Source organism: Melospiza melodia, chromosome 9, assembly GCF_035770615.1.
Source record: "Melospiza melodia melodia isolate bMelMel2 chromosome 9, bMelMel2.pri, whole genome shotgun sequence".
Taxonomy (NCBI): domain Eukaryota; kingdom Metazoa; phylum Chordata; class Aves; order Passeriformes; family Passerellidae; genus Melospiza; species Melospiza melodia.
Window position 1 is genome coordinate 18,933,878 of NC_086202.1, and position 12,277 is coordinate 18,946,154.

At 44.8% G+C, this 12,277-nt stretch overlaps 1 long non-coding RNA gene across 2 annotated transcripts in view; it reads right to left on the reverse strand.

Moving 5' to 3' along the window:
- The window catches only part of LOC134422028 (uncharacterized), a 31,284-nt gene extending 24,362 nt beyond the window's left edge, over positions 1-6,922 (reverse strand). For both annotated transcript variants that reach the window (XR_010028717.1, XR_010028718.1), the window contains exons 1-2: positions 6,778-6,922; positions 468-600 (exon numbers count right to left, since the gene is read on the reverse strand). This is a non-coding gene — a long non-coding RNA (uncharacterized LOC134422028). The remainder of the gene's footprint in view (positions 1-467; positions 601-6,777) is intronic.
- Positions 6,923-12,277: the final 5,355 nt, after the last annotated feature.

A 12,277-nucleotide genomic window follows, 5' to 3' on the forward strand; every position in this document is an offset into this window, starting at 1 on the left:
AACAGCTATTCTTCCCCCTGCCCTTTACTGCCCTGTCCCAAAATTCTCAATTTGGACTGGGTGCACAGCAGGACGACAGTGAGGAATGGTGCCTTGGGACCCAGCATGTGTGCCCAGGGTAGCGGCCCTGCTCTAGGAAAGGCACGAGACAGTGTCGGGAGATGAGGGATGGAGCGGATACAGGCCCTGGAACATGGGTAGTCAGGAAGAGAGTCCTCTTTGGAGCATGCAGAGATGTGTTAGAGCTTGGGGAGTGAGAAGCTGGGGGGCAGGGGTGCTGAGGGTGTGCAGATGGAGGCTATGCAGGGGTTTGACAGTGAAGCAATGCAGGAGCAGACTTGGTGCATGCAATAGCCACAATGTCCCAGAGCTAGCTCATGCCAATGGCTGGTGAACCTTCAGTGACCCACCCGGGGAGTTGAGCTGTGCACCCAATAAAGCCCTCTGGGCAGGGAATGAGCACCCACCTGGGAATTAGACCCGTGTTGCTAAACTGAGGCACTTGTCTCACTAGCACAGGCTGGGGAGAAGCTCTTTTGCAGTAGGATTGCAGAGTGCTCTGCCCAGGAGATCCCCGGGTGCCTGCAACCTCCAGCACCACTGCAACACAAACAGTGAAAGGTATTCTTTCCAGAACTGCATCCACATTTTCACTGTTCTCATTGCAAACTTGCTTGCTTTGCTCTCCAGCTAAATACTTTGCACCTGGAAACATGCACTTGAATGCCATTTTTGTGGAGCTTGCTGGTTGGAAATCAATATTAATTTACTTGTGCGTGTAAATACAGAAATGTATTTATAAGTTTCAGATCAGTTGCAAACACATGCAAATTCTGTACATAAATTCTCACTCATTTATGTAATCTGTTCAGTAATATCATTAAAGAGAGCACATCTACTGCCTGACTAGAGTTACATTTGCAATGTGCTGAGATCAGCTGTGACTATTCACATACCACAGTCCCCTACCCATGCAGCTCCCAGCAGTGGGTGATGCTCTGGCTCCAAGTATCTTCTGCTGTTTTCCTGTGATGTATTATTACTTTTCTCAAGGGCTTGGGTTTTGGGTTTTTGTGTGTGTCTGTGTCTTTTTAGCGCAAGCAGGCTTGAGTTATTCTGAGGTTTGTGGCATAGGGAGGGAATTGTGGTTTCTTTTGGACTAAACACCTGCTGCAAAGTGATTGTAAATGCACTGGACTTGATTGCATAGCTGGTCTCCTCCAGTCCTGTGTCTCTCCAGCTACAGATCACAAGAAGAGTAGGAATTATTTACAATTCTACAAAAAAGAAACATGGTCAAGCAAGACATCATTAAAATACACTTTTAACAAGACATGGTGTGTGTATTTCTCAGAGTTGTCATTTGAGAACTGCCCACTAAATTACTGCTCAGAGAAGTAACTCTGAATGAAAGGAAAAATCGTCTGGTTAAACATATTGTATGTCAGTGCTGAGAAAATCATTAACATATATATGCTGTAGAGAAGAGAATGCACCAGCTAAAGTCTATCAATAAAGATGTACCACATTTTTATGATACTGGAATTAAAGAGACCTGATAGAAAAATATCACACTCATTTTATTAAAAAATATGATCTTGTCAAAGCTGTTTCCTTTCCAGGATAAATGAAACTCAGCCATATCAATATTACTGATTTTAAATCGTCATTTTTAAGCTCAATGCTTTATTATTTATAATTGCTTAATAATTCCAGAAGATGTGAATTGGTCGAACCCCTGATTTCTTGTTAAGCCATTTTGACTAAAATACTACAAAAGCAATCCTGAAAAAAGGTATTGCATTTTAAAGGCACAACAATATATTCCATAACAGTGCCATTTTTTACATCAAGATATTTCTGAAGAAAGCTTTCAGTTCAATGAATTGTCCTGCATTTAAAATTGTAAAATAAAGCACACAGGAGCTAAGACTCTTCCTTGTATGTACCTAAAGTGGAGGAAAGTGTGTACTGTGTTGAATTATTTGATAGGTAATATACAGTTATAGCAGCTGACAGAGTTTTACTCCAGGGCAGAATTAATGCTAAATATTCACTTTTGCAATTTTTATTTCCTGTTGCATGGGAGTCTGCATTGCATGAACATAAATCTTTGCATTTGTTTCCTACACTGTTTTAAAAAAGGAAAAATGAAACAAAGATGAACAGGATCAAATAAAACTCAAGAGAAAGCACATGCTGATGGTAGCTGATTGCAACAAAAAGGAGCTGCTTCAGTCAGTCTGTATTAGATCTAGATACTCAAGCATGTACCTGTGGTAAAAACTTCAGGGTGATGACTTAGCTCGAGGAGAGGTTCCAACGCTCCCTGCTTACAGAAAGCTGGAGTTCTCTCTGCTTGCCGTGGTAGGTCCAAGATTGAGCTCACGATAATGTATCTCTATATAGGGCATATTGGTATTAAAATAACTGTCTTGCAGGTATGTTTTATTGTGCAGTGGATACACAAGATCTTTGTTGCATACATGCTGGCTCAGTTTTTCTGAGCTGAGGACATGAATCATCCTCCAAACTGCCATCAGAGTTGATGAGAACTGGGTGGCTATTTGACTTAGATGTCTCAGTCGATGGAAGTAGATCACACTGGAAAACGTTGGGGAAGCACACACACATCGCAGGAGGGTGTTTGGTGCTGGCCCGTGGCTTTGCTCTGGAGCCAGAGGGAGGGCAGGCTTGGCAGGATGGTGGAGAGGTGTGGGCAGCGTTTCCTCACCCACACGTTGTGCTGGGGCTGCGGGGCTGCAGGGGATGTGTGTCGGATACACTCCGCACACTCACGCTTGTTGGTGAGCAGTCTGACGGTGCACGGTCGCTGGGGCCGGTGCGACTCAGCGACTCCGCACGGGGCTGGGTATTAATTACATGCTTGAGAGCCGTGTGTGCATGTGTGTGTGTGTGTCTGTGTCTGTGTGTGTGCACAGCCGTGGGCCCGCGGAACACCCGAGCTTGTCACACACTCTGTGTGCTCGTGCAGCTGCGACAGGAGGTACAGACCCGTGACCCTCTACCCACGGCCTCAAGGTCTCAGCGGCCCAGCCAGGCAGCCCCCGGTGCCACGGTGTGTGCAGCAGGGTGGGTTTGCTGCCCTCTGCGTGGGCTTTATAGACTCTACGTGTACCATCCTGAGCGCAGCGCCGAGACTACAGCCAGCTGCTGAACTCTGGTGGTAACAAACAGCCCCATTAATGCAGTGTCACAGATTTCATTAGGGCGTCAGTCCCGACCAACATGGCCATAAATCAGGGAGATGGTACAAGGGCTTGCAGGCCCTGGTTTCAAGGGCCACATAGCCAGAGACTCATAACGCTCAAGAGGAAATGATCATGAATATTATTTAAAAAAATCAGAAATGTATATTAGAAAATCTCTGAGCTTATCAGATGGAGTGAGGTTGGGTAATAGCTGTTATTTATACTGCTTGTGCAGAGTGATAAAGTGGTGCTTTATGACCTGTGGTTTATAACTTAGAATAAGAGTCATGTGACTCCATTAAGGATCCTTCTGTAGAAATGAAAAAGGGTAAATTAATGTGGTTTTTTTATTGTTAAATATTTGCACTCTCCTAAACCCAGTTTTTATTTTCTCTACTTAAGAAGTAGTGTATAAGCACAAATAAGTTTAAGTTTTGATTGATGAAGAGGTGGGGTGAAAACTCCCTTTATGTCAAAGGCTCTCTGGAGTGAGCCAGCCTCCCACCCACTAATGTCTATCAGCGGGGTTGGGTTCAGCAAGGAGGGAAAGGCAACACAGTCAGCACTGTTACACCCCAAAAGTCGCTCCCCATGGCCTCTCCGACCCATCATCTGCAGAAACACACTCTAGTCCTGCTGCTGCCTCAGCCTCACTGCTGCTCTGGGAAGGGAAAAGGGGATCTGTGGAGACCAAGGGTGGGAGCAACCCTGGTCAACATGAGCAAAGAGATGAGATGAGACACTCTCAGGAGAGGACAGGCTCTGCCTGAGCAAAGAGGAATTGAACTCCTCTATGATGTTTTAAGCACTAGAAACTGTCCTTACAGATCTCCCTACGAGCCCTGCCATGGCAATGAGCTCCATGGAAGCCATGGGTAATCTGCAGGACAGTGCTGTCACTGGAACCTGAATGGGGGAGCAAAACCACAGCAGTGCTATTAAGAGGTCATACAATTGCTGTGGGGATATGCCCCCCAAGCCCAGTGAGCTGCAGCTGCTGGGGAGGCAGCGAGCACACAGTGCTGGTGGGCAATGGCCACATTCACCAGGGCATAGGAAAGGAAAAGGAGATGGAGTGGACTAGTAAACTCCAAGGAGTTGCTGGAATGCCACAGGAGTCTCTCCCAAACCTTCCTGGTTTAGTCTGAGATGTTCAGAGATGGGGTTTCAGGAGAGAACCAAGACTGAGCTGCTCAGGAAGAAAGCATGAGAACAGGCAGATGCAGGCAAGGGTTTTGATGAGGGACAGTGATGGACACACTCCTCTGTCACCTCTGGTGACTCCTGTGTTCACAGCTCTGCATCAGCTACACCGTGCCTCAGGGCACTTGAAAGGCCTCTCAACTTCCTAGGGGACTCCCTTTAGCGAGGTGAGGAGTGTTGGTCAGTAGAGCAGTGGAAGTGTTGGGTTATTAACACCTGTACAGCCCCAGCTATACAAGTTGATCAGAGCACACTATGTATCTAATTATGGGACTCTGCAGTAAAAAAGAAGATTCCTCAGTGAGGAAGAAGTACCATATTTGGTTTTATGTGTCTCTGACTCAGTTTTCCTGCTTGTAAAGTGGGGTTTACCACATTCATCTTCATCAGAACATATGTGGAAAGGATTACTTAAAAATTACCTGTGGAGATATAAAGGACTGCAACTTTGCTAAAATTTTTGATAAAATTTTCTTGAATATTAGCTCTCAGAATCTGGATCTTTTTCTGTTTTGAAGAATAAAAGTATTGTTGACTTATCAGAAGTGGAGAAAAGAAGTTTCAGTAAGCTAAAAAAACACCCATGAGAAAACTGTCATCATATTTTTGCCATCTTTTCCCCCTTTGATTTTGAAAGAAGTGCTTGCAGGGAGGGAGCTGCCTGGAAGTGAGAGAGAGTGATGGTTGGGAAAGAAAGCAACAGACAAACCCGAAAGAGAAGAGGAAGATTATCACATTATTTTGTTGGTTTTTTTTTTTTTTTCCCAATCTGTTGCTTATGTTTCATCTAATAGTAAAGCCTTCTGAAGCTGAAGTCAAGTCTGTACCCTTAAGGGCAGTTGCTGTGACTCTTTCCCAGGCTGAGTTACAACTTGGCGTCCTGTTGTGCTAAGAGCAGAGTGTCACAGTCATAAAACAGCTCAGATTGGAAGAGACTCTCAGAGTGTCTGGACTCACCTCCACCTAAAGCAGGGTCAACTCAAAAAGGCAGGCAGAAGGGGCTTTGAGGGCACACAAAATCAGTGGCATACCACACAGGAGGCTGGGGCCTCTGCCTCCTCCTGGCCAGCTTTCCAGAGGACTCTGCATTCAGATGTGTGCCAGAGGTGGTTCAGTCCATTTTGTTGCGTGTTCTGCTCAGTGATGGGGGTGGCTTTTCTCTCCAGGTGAGGAAAGCATGAGTAGTGGCTCCCAAGTGACCTTGTGTGTAAGCAGAATTCAGCCTAATGTCTAGCTCTCAGAGCATATTGCCTGTGTGTACCTCACAGTCATTTCCCATCATGACTATGTGCTAATTGTCTCTAGGGGAAGTGAGAAGAAGACTTATTAATCTGTGCACTCAGGAAAGGCTGTAAATCACTGTGTGTTTCCAGCGATAAAATTGGCGAAATAAATTAAAACAAGCACTAATGACCCAAAGAGAGCTCTGATGTAGTGGGAGTGGGCTGGGGCATATAGCTGTGCTTGGGTATAGGGTACACCTCTGTCATATACTTTGTTCTGACAGTACTCTTGCATATCTACAGCCACAGTCCCTTGACCCCAGCCAGTGCATTATCAGTACTGCGTACTGTTCCCTCCTCTCTGCTGCAGTGATGGCCTCAGATTTTTACCTCAGCTGTTCTATCCCCTTTGCTTTTCTGTCCAGCAGAGCTTGGAGTTAATATACCCTGGTTTTCTGACACTTCTCAACAAACACAGTGAACTTTTCTTTAATGCAGATAGTCTGAGCAGCTTCAAAGCCAACAGAGGCATATATCCATTAACAACTGTACAACTTTCCTTTTAGATATTAGTGTAAAAAGTCCATTCAGAAAGACTTCATGCAGTAAATAAAAAAGCAGGTTTGCAAACAGGCTTTCTGGTGATGAATAACCAGGGTGGAGAAGCCACCCCATAGTCCTGTTTTCCAGCAGCCTCTTTCATTTGGGAGGCCCACGAAATCCTTCAGTGCCTATTCATCAAATGCCACTGAACTGTCTGATCTTTCTCTCTAGAGGAGATGTTAGTACCAGACAGTTCCATGTTTTCTATGCAGCAACTGTCCCTACAAGAAATCTTCTGAGAATATCCTCCAACGTTTTCTGGGATGATTAAATACTACCTGTTTTGCCTCACCATACAGCTTCAGCCTCTGGATATTAACCAGGAATGACTCATTTTATACCCACCAATGTAAGAGCTACATCTCAAACCAGGAGCAGTCTGCTACTGCTCAGGATTGCTCATCTACTTGTGGATGTACCTTGCTACCTTCCTTGGAGACCATACGAGATCATAAGGAAGAAGAATTTTCTTGGTATGATCTTCACAGTGGATTCACTGAATCAATGTATCCCTCAGCCCCTGTAAGCTCACCAACCTTCTGCTTTTTCCCTCGAAGATGCAGGTCTCTGGATTGTCCCTAACAAGCAAAAAACTGAAGGAGTGCTCCTGCTGCAGTTGGCCACCTCTGCTGGGATGTGCACAAAGGTCAACAGCAGAACTGTGGTACAGTGAGGAACATGCAGCACTGCCATGTGAAGTCACGGTTGTGAGCAGAGGCTCCTGCTCCACAGTGCACCCTTTATATTCCAGAGTCCTCTGTTCCCAGGACCAGTTCACACAAACCCTCCTCACTTCCTGCTGGACTTGGTCCTTCTAGACATCACAGGCAGAGAGGCAAGACACTGGAACCAAGGATGGCAGTGCCTGGGCAGAACCTTGTCTGCCTGGACAGAACCGCAAATTTTTCCAGGAGCTGAGTCCAGCAGCATAACTAGACATCGATTAAAACTGCTTTCAAGGAGCTCCCTAAACCAATGTGTGCCTCTGTCACACAGGAGATGAGAGCACCAGCTGTCCACTAGCCTGAAGCTGTACTTGGGCAGCACCTCCAAATTAACAGTATTTATCTTGTATCAGTTTCCTGAGTTCTGTGGTGCAAGCTCTGGTTTGCATTTGTATCTTATAAATGTAAGAACTGCTAGGAAAAATGTTTTCTGAGTGGTTAAAAAAATAAATTATGTCTTTCTTTCAGTTATGCTTTCTGTGACAAGCATATAAATGTATAGCACCAACCCAGCCAAGCTCAGAAGTCTGAAAGGCTTTTATTCCATGTGGTATCACCACTGCACCAGTCCATGTTAGACACCAGCTCAGTCTCTTGGACCTTACAAGAGCTACTTTCTGTGTTTCCCTACCGCAGGTTGCCTCACAATTTGTTCTTGAAAACACAAAACTTTTTGTAAAAAATTTTCCTCTTTCAGGTTTTTCCATATCCTTAACTCAAAATATTTTCTCTTTTCATTAAATGTATATATTTTTCAATTTTTGATTTTTGCCTACTTAACATTCTTGCCCCTTTTCCTGATTCCAATCAAAACTAGTAGTGCTAAAGGAGGGTAAAAGAGAAACAGGAGAGACAATCTCCTAAGAAAAAAAAAATCCATTCAGAAAGCCAGGAGACAAAATCAACAAGGAGAGCTTTGAATGTTCTGTTTTGCTCGGAAAATTGTCGATTCCTTTTGCCTCAAGTGCTGGACCTGATTCTTCTCCGACAGAGTGCAGCCAAGAATTACAAAGCGAGTCAACAGACAGTGGAACTGAGTTCATCTGAAAAGTAGCCAGAAAAAAACCTCGGTCTGTGTTCGAGGTGTCCATTTTTAGAAGGAAATTTGCTTAGGTAGAGGAATACCAGCATATTCAGGGTGAGTGGCTCTCTGTGTGTGTATGTGTTTTGGATCTTAGCACAAGGAAGGGATGTCTTGCCACCCCCAGGGGTCGAGAATAGTGCATGCATGGGGAGGACCTATTATATTATTTTTCTTCCCCCTTAATGAACTGCTCTCATGTCCACCTCTGATCAGTGGAGTATGACAGAGGGTGATTGAAGGCTAGTCTCCCAGGAAATGAAGTTTGTTCACACAGCCCAAGTATGCTGGCCCTACTCCTGCCTGCCTCTGATTTATAGGACCAAAAATTCCTTCCTCCGGTAACAATAACGCTCTTAAACTCCAGACCCCTCTCTCTCACAGAACCTCCAGACAGGGCAGCCTGAGCCCAGGAAAGACGGGAGGCACCCAGCAAATATATCCATCAACACAACTCAGGTTTCAAAGGAATATGAGACCCCACAGGGTTAGGCTCACAAAGGTGGAGAGCAGAGGAGTGTGGCCACCACCCTGAAGCACCTCCTTCTGGGAAGGGGCAGCAACAGGAATGATTCTGCCATGGACAGGGGCAGGAGCCACATCGCGCCCAATAAGCCAGATGGCACAAGCCCAGGGTAGTGTTTCCAGGGGAAATTAAGGCCCTCTGGCTGATGCTTGATTCTAGGGCTGGGAACAAGTCTGTTCTCAGGTCTCCTAACATCAGAAGTTTCTTCCTGCGATGTCTCCTCTGGGATGGAGCTGGTGGCTTGTGTGCACTCCAAAGGCTTCATCTCTCACATTGCACTTGGTTTTGAGAGGTTTCCTATGAGCTGCCTGTGTTTTGTAACACTTAAAGACAGCAGCAATGGCTGAGGCTGCTGGTTCTGCAGCACCATGGCTCCTGTGTGGCACTGCATGGCTCATGCTGAGAGAGGGCACCACAGGAAAGCGCCACATTGCACCTCAGGAGCAGTAGAGTGTGATGTGGCCCCAAGGTGTGGCAAGTAACGGTGTCCAGGGGGGCAGGGCATGCTGGATGGGGCTGGAGGTTTGCTCTGTGCTGTCTAGTGGGGCTGGTTGGTGTCACAGGCTGTCGCCATGCACTGTCTGAGAAACAGAACCTTCCCCCGGCCAGGGAGCTGGTAGTTAAACAGTAGGAATGATCTGAGGGCATATTGTTTCCTTTGTTCTGTTTAGTAACATAGACAGGGAGATACAACAGGGACACCAGGGCAGCCTCTAAACTGGCAAGACCTGTGCATACACACAAACACACACTCTTTTTGGAGCTATGGGTCACATGTTTGTGCTTAACATTAGAGCCAGAGTTTTGGGTCAAGGAGAGATAAAAAGAGCCCTTTTGCAACAGGACAGTTGTGGCTGCCAAATTGCAAGCCAAGTCCTGGAAAGAAACAAGTTCATTCTGTAACTTTTTTTTTTTTTTTTATCACTTACTTATTAACAGCTCTCTCTGGCTCTCACCTGAAGTTGCTGACCTGTTCCTCCTAGACAGAGCAATTAACAGGGAGACAATGATCTGCAGAGGGCAAGGAGCAGCCTGTGCTGGGGAGGGGGCAGAGGTGGGGAAGGGCTGTGGGAGGCCGAGGGTCACAGAGGATAGAGCTATTTATGGCCTTAAGAGGGAGGATCAGTAAAGAGCCATCTAGCTTGACTTGACTTCCTCTTGACCTATCACTTCTGGGAGATACTGATGCAACTCCCTGCCCCCATGGGCTTCAAGTGTCCCCAGTGCTTAACTACTGGGATAGACTGGTGAAGGTGGTAGTAGGCGGAGGAAAACATGGTGGACCATGTATCAGCTCCATTAAACTTGTGGAGTGGTGTTTTAAGTGTGAAGGAAGAGATCTTGCCCATGTCGAGTCTTCTCCAATAATAGCCCCTTAAACTGCTTCTGGAAAGAGAGACAGAAAAGCCTTTTGCTCTGTCCATTGGCAAAGCACAGTTTCCCCTCACAGTTTTTGCTGTGGTTGTTTGGACAGAAGGTCTGTGGGACAGTAACTCTGTGTTCATGCTGGTAGGTAGCACAGAGGGCTCTGATCCCTATCTCACAGTCTGTGCTAAACACAGTGCAAGTAATTGCTTGACAAAGAGAGAGCAAGTCTGCCTCACACTTGTATCTGACCTCCATATCTGGGCCAGCCCCTTGATGTCCTGCTACAAACACTGTTTTGGAACATATCCCTTGTAAATCACGAGTCTATGCATATTTGTGTCCTTCAGACCACCTTTCCTTCTCTGCTGGAATGTGCCAAGACTGGTCACAACTTCAGGGGGGACTCCCTGGTGACACCTTGTCAAGAAATTAGCTTTTTGTTTTACCTGAGTGACATGATAAAAGAAGAACCCTTCCTCTAAATAACTGTCTCCAGAGAAGAGGCTTAAAGGGATGATATTATGTTAGATAACCATGTTAAATTGCATCTAAAAAGGAAGTTGGTAATTCCTAATATATTTTTGATGAAACATGAGCTTTTTCAAATGAAGAACATTTTTATGGAGCAATCCTATGAGATGCCAAATGTTTTGGCCCTGATCTAGCTAGATATTTAACTGTGCACTTAATTTCTTAAGCTGCTTGTGTGCTTAAATATTTTGCTGGATTGAGTCCAAAGCTCTCAGCATTCTGTGTGGTGTCAAAGGACCAGATCTGCGTTTGCAGCAGCACTGCTGAACTCAGCCTATAATGAAGTAAATCTTCACACAGAATGCACTTTCAGTTAGTGTACTATTCAACAAAAAAGTTAAATTTCCTTGGGATTTCTCTCTTAGGTGTGTGTTTTCTGATGATGTTCCAGTAGACAGGTTTGCTAGTCAGAGTATTTGTGGAACAAGGCACTTTTAAGTAAAATTTAGTGGGATCTAATGGAAAATTGTTTTGTTCTAAAAATTCCAGGATTGTCACCCAAGACCTGACTTTAAAAGGAACTGAAGATTCATGGGGAAAGAAATGGAGTGTGTAACCACTCCATGCAGTCAAAGCTGACCAAGATAGTTGGAATCATTCACAGAAATGATTTAAAAAATAATTTCAAACAACAGATGGGAAGGAATTATCACCTGATGGCAGTCAACCGGTGAGCAGAGACCAAGTTCTTGAGTAAAGTAACTCTCTGCAGATGGCCAGGTTCAATAAGAAAGAATAAAATTGAACCTGACCATTAACAAAAAAGTAAACAAGTGGGTTTCATTGGTCCTATTGAAGGGAGTACAAAGAACAAGAAGAAAACAGCCCTAGGTAGGAAAAGGTGAGTCTGATTTCTAATCTTGTGTGTTGTAATTATGGTGTTAAATGTGCAAGTGTAAAGTGAATAGATGAGATGGCATAACTAGAAAGAATTTGTGGAAGAGAGCTGAGCAGAAAAAGGCTCTGTCAAAGCCAAAAAGGATGCATGCCAACGTTGTTTCTCTTGGCATAGGTCAAAAAGCAGACTGTGTGACAAGAGAGAAATTTGAGAAGACTGAGATAATGCCCAATTAGATCATGCAGTTCACCTCCCTGGGGCCTGTGACAGACTGGTAAGGATTTTTTTTTTTCCTGAGGAGGGAAAAAAATTGTCAGAAATTTGCATGTTTTTTTAAATTCTTTCTCCCAAAAACTTGATTCAAACAAAAACCACACTGAAAAATGTCCCTTTCAGCTTAATATGTTCACTTCCCTTTACTGTCTTATAAGAAAAAAACATCAGATACCTACTGTGAAAAAATGCTCACTAAATCCATGCTGCAATTTCCTGCGACAATAAAATTTTAGGAAGACCTAATCATGCCTTTTGTTATCACTGAAATCCTTCTCAGTCACCTGTAATCCTGAGCCCCATTGCATCAGACCATCACAGATATTTTGCTCCTTAGAGTGCACAGCCAGAGCAGAGCCTGACTCACCAGTTCCTGGGTTAGCCCAAGCTGGGATGAGCCATTCACCCCACAAAGCTTAGCTGCTTCATTCTTGTGGCTCCTCTTCATACATACTATGTCTGCCAGGAATTCTTGCATCTCTGGAGGGAGGCTGACCACCTCCATAGCAGCTTTCACATGAATTGTGAGCCTGCCTCCATTTTGAGAAGACTTTGTGGAATTAACATTCTCTTGAGCCCAGAAATCATGATGCTTAGGTTACCTCTAACTGAAAGCCTGACTGGCTGTGCTAAATTTGGCAAGTGATTTCTGTATGTTGGCAGTTGGAGGGATGGGAGTGTTTTCTGAACATGT